The sequence below is a fragment of the Lingula anatina genome, chromosome 2 (assembly GCF_051362555.1).
Source record: "Lingula anatina isolate TDL-2025a chromosome 2, LinAna3.0, whole genome shotgun sequence".
Lineage (NCBI taxonomy): Eukaryota > Metazoa > Brachiopoda > Lingulata > Lingulida > Lingulidae > Lingula > Lingula anatina.
Window position 1 is genome coordinate 32,758,463 of NC_141768.1, and position 21,172 is coordinate 32,779,634.

General features: G+C 33.7%; 1 long non-coding RNA gene across 1 annotated transcript; it reads right to left on the bottom strand.

Moving 5' to 3' along the window:
• Nucleotides 1-92: 92 nt before the first annotated feature.
• Nucleotides 93-3,772, bottom strand: LOC106159129 (uncharacterized). Its single transcript, XR_001237995.3, has 3 exons — nt 3,586-3,772; nt 2,701-2,840; nt 93-415 (listed from the first exon to the last, which is right to left on the bottom strand). It is a non-coding gene; the product is annotated as an uncharacterized LOC106159129 (long non-coding RNA).
• Between the last annotated feature and the right edge of the window lie 17,400 nt (nt 3,773-21,172).

Consider the following 21,172-nt stretch of genomic DNA (forward strand, 5'->3'; position numbering starts at 1 on the left):
CTAACCCTCTTTTTTTATTTCTCACCCTGATCAAACATGTATCCTGGAATCCCTTAATATGGATCATTTGACGAGTAAACAACAAGCACAACTACTTTTTAGTAATCATCTTTATTGGATGTTATTTTTAACCACTAAGTGACACACAACAAAACAAAAAGTGAATTAGTGATATTTATGAATTGAAACTTTTCTGATTCAATTACCTAGAACAATTTAGAGGCTGAGGAATAGTTTTTGTACTACAGAATGTAATAATTTATTCTTATTTAGGAGTGTTCAGTTTCATGTCAATTTTTTCTCCATTCAAATAGCTTGAAGTGTTAAAACAATCTTCCACCTCAAAGGTGCGATAGAATGTTTGTAAACTGTGCTGTAATCCATCACATGTACATCTTCAATCAATCTGTAAGATCTGAAAAGACGAAAGGCATATTTCAAGAAACTATACTGACAGTAGGTAATAAGCGGGAATGAGAAAGTGCCATGTTCTTTCATATCTACTACCCTCTACCAGGGCCACAGATTTACTTTTCACAGGATATTCAAAGATATGTCTTAAGATAAATAGACAGTCATTTTACTATCTCTGACCCTGTAATGAAATCTCTAGGTTGATTACATGGCTGGTAATTGTTTGCATTACTGCTCAGGCACTGGCATTTAACAGACCCAGGCTAAGTCCCTTTGACAGCAATCAAGACAGTTAATTGCTGATTTAAATCACTTGCTCTTTTGTGACAGATAAAAAAAGCCCTTTCTGAAACGCTTGTTAGTACATTTTGAAGTTAAATGAGGAATCTCCTTAGTAGCTCCCTAAATAGCTGGTACAATGCCACATGAGCGCGGGCAGATTCAACTGCTTCCAACTGGCCAAAAGTCACAGGGTGGATTTTCCCATTTTTCCCTATATAATCTGCCACCCTGGTAGAGGGAACATATCTACTACGTGTGCTAATACATGAAAGATGTTGACTGTAAAATGCCATTCAAACAACACACCTACCCTCTACCAGGGTGGCAGATGTCATAGGCAAATTTTCAAAAAGCCACCCTGTAACTTTTGGCCAGATAGAAGCAATTAAATCTGCATGCCCACAGATGGCATCGCATCCGCTCTGTAGAGTGCTACTACTGGAGATTACTCAGTTCAACCTGAAATAACAAGCTATTCAGAAGGGGCTATTTTTATCTGTCGCAAAAGAGCAAGTGATTAAAATCAGAGCAATTAACTGTCTTGATTTCTGTCAAGGGGACTTGGCTTGGGCATGTTAAGGGGCAGTGCCTGAGCAGTTGTGTCATGTAATCATCCTTGAGATTTCATTACAGGGTGATAGAGAACCAAATAACCATCTATTTAACTAAAGACATATCTGTGAAAATCTTGTATCAATCTGTTGCCCTGGTAGAGGGTACAACACATCCACAAGGTCTCTCAAATATTTTTTCAACCATTTATCTCTGCAAGTTGCACATTGCTGTCCAGCATAAAGCTAACCATCTGTTGTCAATAGCAGTTGGAATATAAGGAGAGATCCATCTGCTTGTCTACCAGTTATGCTGCTGTGAAATAATACATCCCAAGTAGACCAATTGACTTTCATCAATATCATTCAAGATGCAGGGCATGGGTAGATTCCTGCTCAAAAATATACTGTTGAATTTCTGTTCCTAGAGCACTTGGGCCAAGCCATTTCCATTCCATACCCTATTTTGTACAAGTTTATTTTTGGAAAGAAACAAATTTCAACATGCTTCTTACATTCAGAAGTCCCTTATGACTGTCTTCAACTGATGTATGATTTTACGGTAGCAGAACTGGTAAAAAAAATCTTTTCAGCAGCATGCGACTTGAAGAGGTGAAAGATGATTATAAGGCCGCATTCACATCGAGTTGAGCCATGGCTCTACAAAGCCACAACCTAAATATGGCGGACGTACATGAAAGGAAAACCGCCTAATCTTTTAATAGTCTCCCCGCCTCTCACAAGCCTCCCCATGTGTCGTCCCAATGGAGCTGAGATGATTGTACCCCCGCAGGGACGACGCATGGGGAGGCGTGTGAGAGGCAGGGAGACTATTAAAAGATTAGGCGGTTTTCTTTTCATGTACGTCCGCCATATTTAGGTCGTGGCTTTGTAGAGCCATGGCTCAACTCGATGTGAATGCGGCCTAATAAAAAGATTGGAAAGCCATAGGGATCATTCCCACAGATATTTGGATCAATCTATCTCCCTGAGGAGTCTCACTAAATTGCTATCAGATTTACCAGCTTAAATGTCTGTCGCGCCTAGTAAAGCTGTTAGGGAGTAATTATCCCCTAGCTGAATCGGTAGGCGTGACAGACATTTAAGCTGGTTAAGTTGACAGTATTTAGTGAGACTCCCCAGGGAGATAGATCGATCCAGATGGATCAAACTAGGGATGAGAACCCAGTCATAGTATCAGGCCAAATGTGTTGGCTGAATGGCATTTGTATTAATATTTTTCATGTGTAAATAAGTATAGTACATATCAAAAACCTAAATAAAAGTATTTAGGCATTATTCATTCTGCAAATCTAAATTAAACAAAAATACTGAGGCTCTTTAAATTCAATGATTCAAAAACCCTATAAAAATTAACTCTACTTTGTAAAGCAAAACATTGTATGTTTATTTTCACAACATTTTAAATAAATCAATAAAGTTATGTTCTCACTATCACTCCTCTTCTTCCAAATGGGTTAAATAAGTGTAGTGTAAATAAAAATTGGTAAGATTCAACCCAGATGAAACTGTCAAAATCAAACCAGCAGCAAACTTCCACTTGCTTATTTCTCTCATAGGTAACATTTGTGACTGAAGAGAAAATTTGTTTGAATTAGAAACTAAATAAATGAGGTGCACAGCACCTATTTAAACTACTTAAGTCAAAAACACAGCGTTTTTGTAGCACCCCCATCCCAACCATATAAATCTAATATAATTCAATATCTTTTCTGACTAAATTTGTGTGATGACTGAACAATGTCTCTGCTACTCAAAAATTTGTTTGGCAATCAATTTACTAATTTAAAGATTTTTTCACATAAAACTTTATATCTTTAAAATACCATAAGTGCCAAGGTTATCGCTACTTAAGGTAAAAACTTGCTGTAATCTCATGGGTTTAAGAACTGGAAAGTTTATTTTAAAAAGATAATAGTAAATTTCCAAACTAATTTCGTTGAAAAGCAGAGACACTGACCAAAGTAATGCTAAACTGAATTTGGAATAGCACTAAAAATTAGATAATCACAGGGTGGGGGGAATACTGCAAAATTACTAAAAACGCCTCGGTCAGTTCGGGCAAGGAATACGTGACAAACAGAATAATGCATTTTATTTCACACATCGCATATCAACAGCTATTTACTAATACAACGAAATAAAAAGATCGTACACGTACGCCAATACAATAAGGTTTTATGCTTTTAAAAGATAAAAAATACAATTAGGAGAGTGAAAAATGTCAGCTAAGTGAACAACTAGAGTCTACGTTTAATACATGTAAAACTTCTAACTTATATTATATTCCTCTTACTTTCATTTATTCACTACTTACAGAATCAGTCCATCCAGGATTTGCTTCATCGTATCTCCTAAACTTTTTATCTTTTACGGGATTCATTACCTTGTTACCTCGCGTGGGCACTCTTAGTACTTTCATGTAATTTGTACCAATTCTCCTTGCAAGCGCTAGGGTCGCCATTTTGAGCACACACTGAGAAGATCCCGTATGTAACAAACTGGGCCACATTACGAAACTAGGTCACGCGGCTGACCTTGAGATGTTACAACTTCTTGTAATTGTTAGTTGATTAACTGAGAAAGAAGTACACCGTTTTGTATTTTTATATTATCATGAGAGATTTGAAAAATAAATCAAATCTTTTCGTTTACAAATATTGCCCAAAAATTATAATTTTTTAAAAAGATAAATTTAAAATTTACAAAACTAAACCCAAAAGAATCTAATCTGTTTTCACATGTTCAAAATGTGTACTGTACATGTAGTACTGTAGTGACTCGGTCATGATATATTAAGTTGGCATATTGACATCTTTATAAACATTTAAATGTAACTGAAGGGGCTTTACGTCATGGCTTAAACGTAGGTACCTCAGAAAAACGCCCGAATAAAAAAGATTATTGTAAAAGCACTTAAAAGTGTATTAGATAACAGGGTTTTCTGTTATAACCTTGGTTATAACAACTGAAAAACCGTGCTTTCATGGGGTGTGACTGAAATGCGCAATACACTGCAATACAGCACAACACAGCGCAAATATATGTATACACTTGATAACACAAGTCCAGTTGCAAGTAAACACAGGAAAGGGTAATCTCAAGTAAAATAGGGTAATATAAAAGCAAAGTATAGTACATAGTAATTAATATTGCTGATACAACTTTTTCATTGTTTGGTCAGCCGCCATGTTGGCGAGTAGCTCTTCTTGGCCAGTAATATATCCAAGAAGAGCCACTCGCCAACATGGCTGCCAATCGGACAATATAAAAGTCTTGTTGACTTATTAAGTTATATCAACGATATTACTTACCTAGTTATATAATTGTTTTTATATCACCCTACTTTGCTGGTAATAGTCATTTCTTTTGTGTAATTGCAACTGGATTTGATTTTTGAAGTTTATTGCACTGTGTTGCGCTGTATTGTGGTGTATTGCGCAATTCAGTCACACCGCTTTCATGTGTAGTTTGACATTTAATTCTGACATAATTTTTGTACCACAAATAATAAAAGTTCATAATGCTTCTTTATATCCTTAACTTAGAGAAGAATTTTATCAGCTGTGTTATCGTTATAAGAATTAAGTAATTTTTCTTCAGTCAACAGCTTAATATTAAAATAGTTTTTACCTTCAATATTTCAATGCCCAATTTTTGTCCTGAGTGAAAATATCACTCAAGTCTTATTTAGTTATCAAAACCTGACAAGGCAGCAAAGATGGCAAATGTACAGGCAAAAAGCAGAAAATAATAATGCACAAAATATATAGCTAGGATACTCAATTCTGATGCAATAATACGTTCGTTATGCTTAACTGCACAGTCAACATCATTTTAATCATGCACAACAGGTAATACTGATGAAAGTAAAAGCATAAAGCTTCAGTCCCATGAGAGTTCAAGTTAACACTCAGAAAATCTGTGAAAGTGAATAATGAAAATTTCACAAAAAATGCATATATATAAATTTAAAATAAAGTGATAATCCAATAGAGCTGATTTTCTCATGGGGCTGTAGCGATAGTCCGAAGGTTCAATAGTCCGAAGGTTCATTGGTCCGAATGTTCACTATAGAACCTTCGGACCAATGAACCCTTGATTAAAAAATTCATGAAAATGTTACCACTTTTTGGACCAATGAACCTTCGGACTATCGAAACGCCCCCTTTTCTCATTTGAGCTGAATGTCAATCCTAAGAATCATTCTTGTAAGTTAAAAACAAGGCAGCAAAGCTGTCAAATGTACAGACAAAAAACAGAAAATAAAGTTGCAAAATAGGCCATTTTGTCAATTTTGATGCAATAATAAATAATGCTTATAATAGCACTGTCAGTCAACACTGAATTTTAATCATACACAACAGGTACCATGGTCAATAACAGGAGCGAACCCAGAGATATTTTCTGACAGTATTCCAAAGTATCTATGTTGATCCATCCCCCATTTTTATGGTCTTCCAACAGAAAAAAAATAGATACCAGTCAATATAAACTTAATAACCTGACCGTCTTCCGGAAGACCCAGAAGATGGTCTCAATCCACCCCATCAATAAGATTACAGTTTCAGGACCATGAATTCACATGATGAAAGTCTCAATTATTGAAAAATGATGACAGTGCATAAAATAATATTACATAATGTTTAAAGACATAAAAAAACAATACAACTGCTTATGTGGAAATACAGAGCCTCAGGCGGATGAGACTTAAAAGTCACAAATGCCAGTGTTTGAAAATTAAAAAGGAAAACATAACAAAACTAGAAAAGCACTCTGAGAGCGCAGACCACTGCCAAGACAGCAATTGTTGATTATTATTGATTGATTATTGATCCGGACCACCACCAAAAACTAATCATTGTCCTCCTTGCCCACTTCTGACAGTTCCTGAAAATTTCATCAAAATCGGTCCGTAACTTTTTGAGTTATGTTGATGACAGACAAACAGGGGTGAAAATATAACCTCCTTGGCAGAGGTAAATATAATTCCAATGAAGCTGCTATTCAAACTTTTAATCTTTGAGTTTGATAATAAGTTTTTAATATATATATATATATATATATATATATATATATATATATATATATATATATAACTTATTTGCAATATTAAACAAAATTTACCTGCATAATTATCACTGCTTACTTATTATTAATCTAGCAGAGAGCTTAACCTTTGGGAGTTTACAGGGAAATATCAACAAGTGTGCTTTATGTAATCTCATTTAATGGCCTATTAATGACTTTATAACTCTGAACTTAGCTAAGTGATACCCAAGGGAAATTTACAGACTGACCCTCTCAAAGATCTTTCAGGCCCATAAGTCACATCTTAAGAAAAGCACATAACAATAATGCACAAAATAGGAGACTACCAATTCTGATGCAATAATACATTATGTTTAACTGCACAGTCAACATCAAATTTTAATTATGCACAACAGGTAACACCAACGCAAGTAAAAGCATAAGGCTTCAGGCCCATCAGAGTTCAAGTTTATACTTTGAAAGTGCCAGAATGAGAAAAATGAAAATTTCACACAAAATTGCATGAATTCAATGATAAAAGATAACCCAATTGAGCTGGCTTTCTAATTTGAACTGCATGCCAATCCTAAAAATCATACTTGTAAGTTAAAAATAATAATAAGTAACACAGTTTTCTTTTCATAATGTTTGCAGTAGCACTGCAAAAAGATTTTTGTCAATTTTGATGTAACATTACATAATAAATTATATAATAATTATCACCAATTTTTGATTATTGACTTTAAATAGCATGGGCATTTAGAAAATTTGATTACTATTCGGCTTCATGTCCATGGGAGCTCCGAGTCCCACAATGAATGTGCCAACACGATAATAATGAATTTTTCACTAAAATGTATAACTTCCAGAAAAAGAAACCAATTAGACTGCTTTTCCAACTCAGGCTGCATTTTAGTCCTGTGTTTCTTTTTTGAAAGTTTGACAGTCATAAGTAACACGGTTTTCCCATAATGGCCATCATGGCAGCAGCACCAAAATTGTGTTTTCTTCTATTTTGATGCAACATTACATAATGCTTAACAGCATAATGACCATCAATTTTTAATAATAATATATACGTATCATGGATTTTCAGAAAATGTGACTAGCATGGGTCTTCAAGCCCGTGGAGGTTCTAAGTCACACCTTGAAAATGCCAATATGTGAAAAATGAAATTTTCACAAAAAACTGTTTAACTGCCAAAAAAATTTACCAAACAGACTACATTTCCTACTGAAGCTGTATTTTAGTCCCATGTTTCTTTCCTGTAAGTTTGAGAACAGTAAGTGACATGATTTTCCTTAAGTGCTCATTTTGGGAGCAGTGCCCAAAATAGGGGTTTCTTCAAATTTTAATGTAACATTACATAATGTTTAACAGCATAATGACCATCAATTTTTAATAATAGAATATTAGTAACATGGACATTCAGAAAATGTTACAAGCAAAGGTCTTCAGGATCATAGAACTTCAAAGTCACATCTTGAAAATGCCAAAATGCAAACAAGACAGCACTTTTCTGAAATGGGTTTATTTCCATTTTTAACACTTTTTAAACATAAAACAAAATTAACAGTTTACTGCCATTTTTATATGACCAACTAAGAAAATTGATGAGATGGGAAAAATATCAACAGAACAGTATTAAATGTCCAATTTCCTCCATTCTGAGATTCTGAACATAGTGGAGGATTGAATCTGACAAACTGCAATGATATGTGTTTATTTCCATTTTTGACACTTCATTACACAATACATGATAGCAAGTTTACCATCATTTTTACACAATCAACTAACAATGTTGTAAAGATGCAGGAAATGTCAAACAAACACTTTTACCTATCTTATTAATTCAATAATGAGACTGTTAACATGCCTAAGAATTGAATCTGAGGAAATGTGAAAAAACAGCATAACTTCTAAAATAATGGCCGGATTATGCTTATTTTTGAACTCAACCTGCGTTTTAGTAAGATTGACCACTCCTGTGAGTACAACAACAATTGACCCATCTGTTTTTCTTATATTGTGTTATCAGTGTTGCATATATGCTGAAAAAAGTGAAAAAACAGCATAACTTCCATAAAAGTGGCCCAATCAAGCTGATTTTCGAACTTGACCTGCGTTTTATGAATATTCATCAGTTCTGTAAGTTTCAAGCCAAAAAATAAAGCGGTTTTTCACTTATCGTGTTATCGGTGCTGCATATATGCTGAAAAAAGTGAAAAAACAGCATAACTTCCCTAAAAGTGACTCGATCATGCTGATTTTCGAACTTGACCTGCGTATTATGAATAAGTTTCAAGCTGAAAGAAAAAATGGTTTTCCACTTATCGTGTTATCGGTAAAAGTGCACGGCGACGACGACGACAGACGCAGGTGATGGCTATATGTACAGACACATCTAACCCTTACCTCTTACCAAATCTCTTACCCTAGGGGTCTAAATCCTCGTGACGCTGTGTAAAGCCATTTTCCGTCTATTCAATTTGATCTTTAAAGATGCATACAAAGTCAATTTTTTGTCACAAAAACCAACCAAATGCCAGCATGTAGTTTCAAGTAGTATATAACTAAGAGTCTATAGCTCTTTTATGGCTGATCGAGTGATATATTCAGTTTATCCCTTGGCATGTTGAATTTATTTGAGTCGTATAAGAAACTAGTAGAAGTGGTTAAGATGTGTTACAAGGAATCCACACTCCACAGATGCTCGGTTTGTAACTTTAACTAGCATTTAATTATGGTTATCCCAAGTGTATAAAACGACTGCATTCGAATGACTTGAGAGTACTGTTGATCATTCCATATGAGGTCCATGTTATTTGTGAAATTCAATTCATTTTATTAAACCGTTAAATCATTTTATGAAAACAACAACAATACAACTACTAGTAGATATGATAAAAACACATCAGGCTGACGTTAATCATAGCTCCGATGCACATATTACGTACATTTATAAGTTGTTTAATTGTGAAACATAGTTAATGGATTACAACTTAATTAGCTTGAAACCACTGTGCTTTAATTGTTTAATAAATTTTTGATGTATTTCTGGCCAATCGTTCTATAGCAAAAACATTTTTAAATTCTTTTAAAAGGAATAAAATGTTATTCATCCTCATTGCAATGTCATCTAAAATACATAGTTTACAGGCTCTTAATTTTTATTTGTATGTTTACCTTCCAGTTTCTATAGCTAGATTGTGCATGGGCGTAACTACAATAGGCATACGCACGGGTGCACTGTGCACACAGTTTTTTATTTTTTTATTTTTGCCAACCATGATATAATTTTATATAAATTTAGTGTATTTTTCACGGAATATAATCGAAAATTTTCTGCGAGTTAAGTAGCCTTCAACTCTCCTGTAGCCTTTGTTTTGAGAGTATCGAACGCACTCTCGCTGGCGATATTTATCTCAAGTAAAAACTCTATCTGTGCGTTATTTTCAAAGATCAGCAGCTCCCGCAGATCTGGGGGCACTAGATAAAATCTGGACACCAGGTTTATAAAGGAGCTAGAGAAACAAAGGAAGATTTTTTCCTGCAAAGCTTCATAGAAATTTTAACACGGACTTGATCAAGCTTAGACCTCCAAACTAACAGGGTGACATGGGCAGTTTTCACAAACAAATAATAAAACTCCTTTTAAATAAATATACCATTCAGGGTAAATAAGAATATTGAAACTTTATTAAATCGCTTGCTTCAATAAGAATATTGAAACTTTATTAAATAACGAGAATATTTTTGACTTAAATCATGATTTTATTATTAATGGAAATTAAGCTACTGCATGTGGTATATTTGCTGTGATAATGCTGTTGCGTTTGTCTACTATACATGTTGCTCTTTTTTACACCCAACATTCTTTTAAAAATCTGTATGTGCCTTTCTTATACCCCTTACCAGGTTAAATCTCCATGCATAATTGAAAATATACTAACGTACATATCAAAACTACACATTAAAGAAATCATTTTTTAACATGCTGCTAAATGCAAACAATGCTTTTTTACCTTGATCTGCTACATGTTTTGGGGTTTGACAAAACTTACAAATTTGCAAAAAGTTTTGCGTACAGAAGCAGAACTTGCATTTCAAGTTATAAAATGATAAATGTTTTAAATTATTTAATATTTCAGTTGAAATAACCTTCAGAAACAAATCCTCAAAGCATAAATGAATTAGGATTACGAACCATATTTTATTACAGCAGTTCCCATTTTCTCTTTAATATTACCGCTCTTTTTCCAGTTGTTCCTCAACCACGTTTTCTTCCACATAAGTAATGCCTGGGCATACACATGCTTCAAGATACCCTGAGAGCAATCACTTTTATTATGTTCGCGAACATCTTTGAACTCAATTGTTAAATATCGATATTTAACGTCATTTAAAAATACCAATAAAATTACCCCATGAAATAAAAGAGATATATTGAAAAATATTAAAGCCCACCAAGAATCTGACGAGTTGGATACCTGTTATTACCTGACTTGGGAAGTGCAGCGGTGCATAATTAACAGGTTTGATTGTTAACGAGCTCTTGGTCAACTACAGTGCATTTAGAATGCATCAGCAATAAGTAAGCTTGTCAACTGATGACAGCTAATTTGAAAGACTATCAGCTTTTGATATGATCTATACAACTTGAGGTGACCATGATCTCAAGCATCACATCTATTATCACTGAAGTTAGTAAATAAGTCACGGAAGACCGTCACAGACAAAGAAAGAAGATTGTCAACGAGTGCTGCAATTTTGGTGAATCCCACGTCAATACATTGAGGCATACGAAAATTGCTCAAGTCCATTCCACACAACTTTCCTAAACTTCTCTGTCTGTATGCACCATGCAGCACAGTTAAGTCTCAAAGACCTTTATCCTCATTGTCGTCAGAGTACTACGTGACCCAGATCTGTTGCTTCATTTATGCATATTGAGGTGAGGTTCACTTTTTTCTACTAATAGATTGTTTTTATACTTTTGAATTGGTGGGGATTGATTAAAACATGTCTATAGTGTATGGATTGAGTGCTGAATCTTCAAAATTCGACAAATGGATTTTGATGTGTCTGATATCCTTTAATGACATGGACATTAAGGCTGCGTTCACATGTATGATAAGGTTATTTAGGTGTAAAGCTGAGGGACTGTGGAAGTATTCTATTCACACATACTTGAATGAAGTCAAAAATTGAAGATGTGCTGGCATGCATTAGGTGTGTGTGAAAGTTATCTTCCAGAGTTTCTCAGTTGAAAGTCAAAGAAATAAACATGAAACAATGTTATTTTGACTAGTAATCTGTAATAAAAATCTAAGTGAAATTCAATAAAGCAACTATTCTGATTTTGGAACTGGACGGTATTTGAGTTATCTCTTATAACTACTCCGACATCGCGCATTGATAAATTGGTGGAGGTACCAAACTTTTAATAACATTGTTTAAAAGGAAGATCCCAGACTTTCACAATGAAAAAATATTCTCCTAAAGAAACACGAAGTTATACATCAGCTGCCAGAAAAATGGAAAGAGACATCATAAAAGATAAATTGAGAACTATCAATGAAGATGTCGGAGAGAATGAAAATGATAAAAATCCAGAAAGCACAAAGGCAGCAAAATTAATACCAGATGCTATGATGTCGCCAATTTACACGAGTTCAGTAACTATAACACCAAGCAGACAGCATTCTCCACTGCAAGCTACTGGTATCAGCAAACCAACTGCAGTGATGGAAAACTACACCATGATTCCGAGTGTACGTCCAAAGGCAATGAGTACAGAGAGCCAGCAGTTCCCATGGCATCCAAGTGATCAAGGAACCTCTATGCGGGCAAATGTTCATCAGACCCCAGAAGTAACAACAGCTACGAGACATTTTCCACCTTATGACAATCTCCTAACCACAACAGCAAGTCGAGAAGTTCCCCATACATCATCAGATAGCCAGTCAACGAATAGAGAGCAACAGGTAAACAATTCTGTTGTTATTACAATTCCTCAACATGTAAGCCCACTGCCATTTCAAGGAGAAAGTTGTGAAAATGGAAGGGAATGGATAGAGAAGTACATTCAATATTGTACACTAATGAAATATTCAAATGAACAGAAAGTGTCACTTTTTCAATTTTTTATGACTGGAAAAGCAAGACAATGGTTTCTATCTTTGGAAGACAATGTGAAAAATAATTTTGATTCTTTAGTAACACATTTCAAACAGAGATATGGTGAAAATAATCTATCTATCAGAGCCAAAATGGTTCATTTATTTTCTTTGAAGCAAAATTGTGAAAATGTACAAGACTACATTGCAAAAATGATAAATCTAGGGAAAGACACAAATCTTCCCGAAGAACATCTCAAAATGGCTATCATAAATGGTTTAGATAGTAGCATTAAAACAATAGTGGTGCAGCAAAATCCAAGATCAATTAATGACTTGATAAAATCTTCAGTCTTAGCAGAAAATGCTGTCAAGGAAAATAACTCAGCTACTGTAAGTGCACTTGAGCACAGCATTGAGAAAGTAGTAGAGAATAGTTTACATAAAATGATTGACATGTTTCAAAACTTGAAGTGTGAAAATGCAGAGGTTAGTGTTGCAAATGGCACAGACAAATCTAATTCGCAACAAGTTTACTTTCAGACGGGAGGAAGAACATATAACCCTCCGAACAGAAATTCTAGGCCATGGCAGAGCTGGCGCAGAAGAGAAGCAAGATGCAGTTATTGTGGTGAGTACCATCCTCCAAACAAATGTAGAGCTAAAAACAAACAATGTTTTAATTGTAGGAAAATGGGTCATTTTGCAGTGGTTTGCCGATCTGTTAAACAATAGGGGTACGGGCACAATGTGAAATCTTCAATCTCTGATCAAAATGTGGACATGAGTGAAATTTTTTCTGAAGATCCCCAAAACAACAATTTAATTCAGGTTTTTATTGGCAAAAATTCAGTTTTATCCTTAGTTGATACAGGAGCAAGTATATCCTGTATATCCAAGAAGACATTTGAAAGAATAGATTCAGAATTCAAAAGTTCTATGCAAAGTTCAAAAATCAAAAGTATATCTGGTGTAGGAGGTCAAAAATATAACACCTTAGGTCAAACCCTTTTGAAACTGAAGATTGGGTGTCAAACATTTTCTCATATTTTTCATGTTTTTGAAAATTTACCTAGAGGAATCATTTTGGGTTTAGATTTTTTGAAAACAAATGGAGCCATCATTGACTTGAATGATAATTCTCTGTATTTTCAAGGAAACAGAAATAAACATACTTTGCAAAAACCTAATTATATTGGTTTAGTAAGAACATCTAGCAAGGTAGTTCTGGAACCTAGATCCGAAACTATTATTCCAGTCAGGGTGGCAAGAATCAATAGAATCAAAAATAGCTGTTTGTTAGTAGAACCTACTAATAACAAATTTATGTTGGCAAAGTCAGTTTTACAACCAAAGAAGGGTTCAACAGTATGTAGAATTTACAATCCAACAGAGAGATCCATTGTTATTCCCAAAAATAAGGTTTTAGCCAAAGCGACTGCAGTAGAACATGAGAAAATTTATAGTTTAGAGAACAAAGCAAGTATTGATATGAATATCTCAGGAGATGATACTAGTGTAGTTAAGGATAAACAATCTCAGAATGTTTATGCTAATGAAGTAGTGAAGAACATGGGAATTGACCTTTCATCATCTGATGTGACGGAGACTCAGAGAATTGTTTTGACAAAGTTCTTAGCACAAAATAGAGATGTTTTTGCATTGTCTTTGGAAGAATTAGGAGAGGTTAAAATTTCAGGTCATGTTATCGAAACTGGAAATGCAATACCTCAAAGACAAGCTCATTATAGGCAGACACCAGCTAACAGAGCTGAGATAGAAAGACAAACGGATGAAATGTTGAAGTATGGAATCATAGAAGAATCTAGTAGTCCATGGGCAAGTCCAGTAGTCTTAGTAAAAAAGAAAGATGGTACATTAAGATTTGCTATAGACTATCGTAGACTTAACAGTGTTACTCAGCCTATTCATTTTCCATTACCAAGATTGTCTGATATTTTTGACACTGTAGGAGAAAGTGAAAGTAGGTATTTTTCTTCATTGGACTGTGCGAGTGGTTATTGGCAAATTCCGTTAGATCCAGAATCTCAACCTAAGACAGCTTTTGTTACTCATCATGGGCATTTTCAATTTAAACGTTTAGCTTTCGGCCTTCGAAATGCCGGTGCGACATATCAGTCTGTTATGGCAAGAATTCTCAAAGATTTGAATTGGAAATGTGCTTTGACATACATAGATGACATACTAGTTTTTAGTAAGACTTTTGAGGAACACCTAGAACATCTTGAGTTGATATTTCAGAGATTGAGAGAGGCAAACATGACTTTAAAACCAAACAAATGTAAATTTGTCACAGAAAGAATTAAATTTTTGGGACATGTTATTTCCAAAAATGGCATAGAAGTTGATATGTCAAAGGTTGAGGCAGTGAAGAAAATTCAAAAACCAAAAAATCAAAAAGAAATGAAAAGTTTTCTTGGAATGGCCAATTATTACAGAAGATTTGTTAGAGATTATGCTAAAATAGCATTTCCTCTATGTAGATTAACAAGAGATTCAGAAAAATTTGAGTGGACTGAGGAAACAAATAAAGCCTTTAATGAGTTAAAGGACCAGTTAGTGAAAGCTCCAATTTTAGCTTTTCCAAATATGAATAAGTCTTTCAAGTTGACTACTGATGCATCTGATTTTGCGATTGGTTACATGTTGAGTCAGATTGGTGATGACAATAGAGAGCATGCAATTGCATACGGTGGAAGAGTTTTAAGAAGTTCAGAAAAGAATTACTCCACGTCAGAAAAGGAATGTCTTGCACTGGTTGAGGGTGTAAAGGAATTTAGACAATTTTTGCAAACAAATCACTTTACTGTAGTGACAGACCACAAACCATTAGAATGGCTCAAATCAAAAAGGTCTACAAATCAGAAATTAGAGAGATGGTCGCTGCAATTGCAGGATTTAGATTTTGACATTGTTTACAAGAAAGGTCGGTTGAATCCAACAGATTGTTTGTCTAGACAGAAATATAATGATGAAAATGAGGTCAGTGAAGACCACAGTCAGGAAACAAAAGCTGAGGAAGATATATCTGTGTACTCAATAACTGTTGAAAGTGAAGATTTGGTTAAGGCACAAAAGAATTCAGTGGATTTAGATGTGATTTTCAAGGTTCTAGCTTCTACAGAATTTCCATTGAATAAAAGTGAGCAATATCTGAAAGATAATTATTTCACAGATGAGTGTGGAATATTGTGTCATCATTACCAAAGTAAACAAAAGAAAAGAGTAGGTGATTGTAGAGTTGTTGAACAAATAGTAATTCCTAAGGGAATGAGAAGTGAATTGTTGAAATTTTATCATGATTCTAAAGTAGGTGGTTGTCATCAAGGGTTTCAAAGAACTTTAGAAAAGATTCGACTGAAGTATTTTTGGCCCACTGTTTACAAGGATGTCAAACATTACGTAAAATCCTGTGAAGTTTGTCAAAGGTCAAAAAGAAAATATCACCATCATCCAGCTCCATTGCAACCATTACCTATCAATGATGTTTTCCATACATGGCATATGGACATTTTAGGGCCACTACCAGAGACAAATGAGAGATATAAATATATTTTGTTAGTGGTAGAGTCATTTTCTCGTTGGCCAGAGGCATTTCCATTGAAAACTCAAGAGGCTTCTGAAATTGCAGAAATATTGTATTCTCAAGTCTTTACTCGATATGGGGCACCAAAGGTTTTAGTTTCAGATAGAGGTGCAAATTTTAGGTCAAAGTTGGTTAAAGCTTTGTGTGACATCTATCAGATAGAAAGAGTGTGTACTTCTGCATATCATCCACAAAGTAACAGTGTGTGTGAGAGAATGAACAGTTTCATTAGCCAAGCTTTGAGATCAATCTGTGCGAAAAATCAAAAAGATTGGGCATCTTTACTTCCTTCAGTGATGATGGCATACAGATCAACACCATCAACTGCCACTGGTTATTCACCTTTTCATATATTGTTTGGAATGGAAATGGAGACTCCTTTTGATAGGATAGTTAAGCCAGAGAAAGATATAACATCATCTTTACAGACCTTTGTAAAGGAGAAACTTTCTGAATTAGAAACAGGGAGGCAAGCAGCCATGTTATTGAAAAAAGAGTCTCAACACAAAGATTGCAAAAATTATAATAAAAATGCAGAATTCCCAGTTTTCAAAGAAACAGACATGGTTTGGTTAAAAAATCACCAAGTAAAGAAAGGTATGAGTCCCAAACTTACAGAAAAATATAGTGGACCATATTACATAGCCAAATGTGTAGGAAGGGCTACATATTTACTACGAGAATGTGAGAGTAACAAACAACTAAGGTCTCCTGTGCATGCCAACAGGTTAAAACCTTACGTAGATCCTGTTATTAGGGAATCTTTAAAAGAAAAGAGTGTGGGAAATGATAAAAATGAACAAAACGTCTCTGAGGAATTAATTCAGGACAATGAGGATAGTTCAGTTGAAAATAGAAGTCAAATAGATGTTGATAAACAACCCCAAGAAAGTAAAGAACGCTATGATGAAGCAGAAAAAATCATCAAATGTGTTAATTACAGGGGTACAAAGTGGTATAGAATTAAATGGAAATACCTTAAAAAATCTGATTGGGTTACTGCAGATAGGGTACCTTCCATTTTAATCAGAGAGTTTCATGCAAATAAAACAATGAAAGGGAGAAAGAAAAAGAAGTCAGTAGTAGCTACTTAATTAAAACATCTATTATTATTGTTAGGAGGATATCTATTTTTTCTGGATTGAAATAACGTTAACCTTATTTTTAGCTGGTCTAGATAAGGAGTAGATCTGGATTAAATATTTGTTTTCTTGATATTATAAAGATGTGGAGATACAATTGAAACTCAAGTGGATAAAGTGGATCGTGGGATTCACTATGTCACATTAATTTAGAGAATTTTTAGCCAATGATTCACAAATAAGTTTAAGGCTTGGTACATTGGCAGAGGCAAGGGAAAAGAAACACATTATTTTTAAGTCTTTGAGTGAATTTTTATTAACAGGAGATATTGAATTACCAGAGGTAATAACTTTAATGAAACTTTAACCTACATAGCTTTAATTATGGAAAGAATGACAATTTTGTTTTCATAAGCAGTAGGTTACGAAGTGAAAGTTTTATCAACAACTGTACTTGCAATTCAAAAGGTCAAAGCAAATCCATGTTTTGTTTTTACTAATGCCAACATCAACTTGGTTTGAATGGAATAAAATAGTTGAACATGAAAAGCTTGTCAATTATAGCATCATGCATTGTTATTATTTTACTTATTGCCATCTTGATTGGGGTATGTAAAAGGAAGAAAAGTTCAAAGAATTGTCTTGCTATTGAATTGACTATATAAGAGCAGTTTATAATTTTGCCCATTATCAATTTCTGGTTTATCATTGAATAAATATTTTTTTTAAGGGAGGAGAGAAATTAGCATTGTGCCAAAATTAGATTGTTTTTGTGTAAATAAACAAAAGGAGGATGGTTTACTCAAATACTTGCTTCATCTGCACTTGTTTTGTTATGCCTAGCTTTTGTTTGTAATAAATATATATTACATTTAGTCAAATTTAATTGTGCCATATTGTTTTGTTTAATGTCATGTTAAGGAATTAAGTAGATTTAGTATTTTTTTTAACTTTCTATATAATTTTTTTATTTAACTATTAAACAATGTTTATAACAAGTAATGAATTATAAATTTATTATTCAGTTTAAATAGAACTTAATGAGCTTATCAATGTTATAACTAACATTATTCTTTATTTACCCACATATTTTTGCATGTATTTTCACTTGTATATATATATAATTTTCATTTTTTTTTTTTTTGGTTTGTTTGTAACAGGAATCATAAAAATGTTATTGAAATGGGAAGTGAGTATTATTAGTTGAAGAGTAAATATCCTTGATCAGTAACGGATAATATATATTAAATGGTACAATTTAACAGAATGAACTGAAGATACTTAAGTGTTACTAATAAATTGAGTAGTTTAAATGAAAGTTTTATTGTATGATACTGATATGGATATATAAGTAAGCAAATGATTAACATTTTTTATTAAGTGAAAATGTTATGTTGCTTCATACTACATGAACATTAAATGATTATTTGTGCTGAAATATTGACTGAATGGCAACTTATTAATATAAACAATATATATATATGTATGCTTAAACATATTTTAATGGATTATAAATTTTATCTTAAAATAAGATAATGATTACAAGATGGAAGTAATCATAATTGATTAAATAGTGTTAATATTTTTAGAGATATGTATTAAAGGACTGAAGGAGTATTAATTAGAAGTACATAGCCAATTAATACAACTAAGATATGTTATGTTAATTTTTAGTATATTTGCTGGATGAGTATTATGTAATGTTACTTTATATTTTTTTATTAATCCAATTTTTTTTTTTGTGTGTGTGTGCATATAACAGTAATGAGAAGTTTCATGTAAACAGAATATGATATGATTAAATAATGTTTGGGTATTTTTTTTTTAAATTAAGTATGATTTTAAATAAATGGTTTAATTGTTATGATATAGAATTTTATTGGAAATAGATTATTAAATTTTAATTGTGAAAGTTTTGAGGCGCAAAACTTATTTGAGCAGGAGATTAATTATGATAAGGTTATTTAGGTGTAAAGCTGAGGGACTGTGGAAGTATTCTATTCACACATACTTGAATGAAGTCAAAAATTGAAGATGTGCTGGCATGCATTAGGTGTGTGTGAAAGTTATCTTCCAGAGTTTCTCAGTTGAAAGTCAAAGAAATAAACATGAAACAATGTTATTTTGACTAGTAATCTGTAATAAAAATCTAAGTGAAATTCAATAAAGCAACTATTCTGATTTTGGAACTGGACGGTATTTGAGTTATCTCTTATAACTACTCCGACATCGCGCATTGATACATGTAAAATCTATTCTCTGAAAATCTATTTGGGCTATCTTGTGACCACGGTCTGTGCATTAAATACCCCGCGGCGTAATTACTGGCAGCGCCGAGAATTAATTACAGCTTTGGAAGTAACTGTCTCGTGCTGCCCGTAATTATGTCGGGGGATATTCAGGGCACAGACCGTGATCACAAGATACCGCAATAGATTTTTAGAAAATAGATTTTTCATGTGAACGCAGCCTAAGAAAATTTGAATACCACTGGGCTTCATGCTTGTGGGAGTTCCAAGTCCCACGTTGAAAATGACAATATGTGAAAGATAAAAATTTCACAAAAATGTACAATTGGAATAGAAGCCAATTTGACTCATACCAACTTGGGCTGCATTTGAGTCCTATGTTGGAATTTCTTTTAAGGCCACTATAAAGGCAGCGCCCAAAGTAGGGTTTTCTTCAATTCTGATGCAAGATTACATAATGCTTAACACTATAATGACCATCATTTAATAATTAGATAAAAGTATCATGGATATTCAGAAAATGTGACTAGCAAAGGTCTTCAAGCCCATGGAAGTTCAAAGTCACACCTTGAAAATGTCAATATGTGAAAATGTCAAAAGAACACTTTCATGTATCTAAGGGTGTATTCCCAGAGATTTAGATCGATCCAGGGATTAAGATTTAGATCGACCTAACTCCCTGGGGGCTCACACTAAATTGCAGTCAGTCGAGCACGCACTATAGTTAATTACCCCCTTACAGCTTTCAGTAGGCGGGACAGACGCTTAAGCCGGCTAAGATGACAGTAATCTAGTGAGACTCCCCACAGGGATAGATCGATCTAAAATCTATGGAAATGGGGTCTAATTAGTTCAATAATGAGACTGTTAACCTGCCTAAGAAATAAATCTGAAGACAAACCACTTATAAAACAAAAAACAAGGCAGCAAAGCTGTCAAATGTACAGACAAAAAGCAGGAAATAACAAAATAGGCTACTGTCAATTCTGATGCAAAAGTACATTATGTTAAACTGCAAATTCAACATCAAATTCTAATTATGCTCAACAGGTAATACCAATGTAAGTAAAATGTGTAACAAACATAAGGCTTCAGGCCCATGGGAGTTCAAGTTCACCCTTTGAAAATGTAAAACTTCCAGAAAAAGAAGTCAATTAGACTGCTTTTCCAACTCAGGCTGCATTTTAGTCCTGTATTTCTTTTTTGAAAGTTTGGCAATCATAAGTAACATGGTTTTCCCATAATGGTCATCATGGCAGCAGCACCCAGATTGTGTTTTCTTCTATTCTGATGCAATATTACATAATGGTTACCAGCATAATGACAATCAATTTTTAATAATAAAATATACGTATCATGGATTTTCAGAAAATGTGACAAGCATGGGTCTTCAAGCCTGTGGAACTTCAAAGTCACACCTTGAAAATGCCAATATGTGAAAAATTAAAATTTCACAAAAAAATGTTTAACTGGCAGATTGCATTGCCTACTGAAGCTATAATTTAGTCCCATGTTTCTTTCCTGTAAGTTTAAGAACAGTAAGTGACATGGTTTTTCTTAAATGGTCATCATGGGAGCAGTGCCCAAAATAGGTTTTTTTCAAATTTTGATGCAATATTACATACTGTTTAACAGCATAATGACCATCAATTTTTAATAATAAAATATTAGTATCATGGATATTCAGAAAATGTGACTAGCAAAGGTCTTCAGGCCCATGGAACTTCAAAGTCACAACTTGAAAATGCCAAAATGTAAACAAGACAGCACTGTTCTGAAATGTTTTTTTTTTCCATTTTTAACATAAAACAAAAT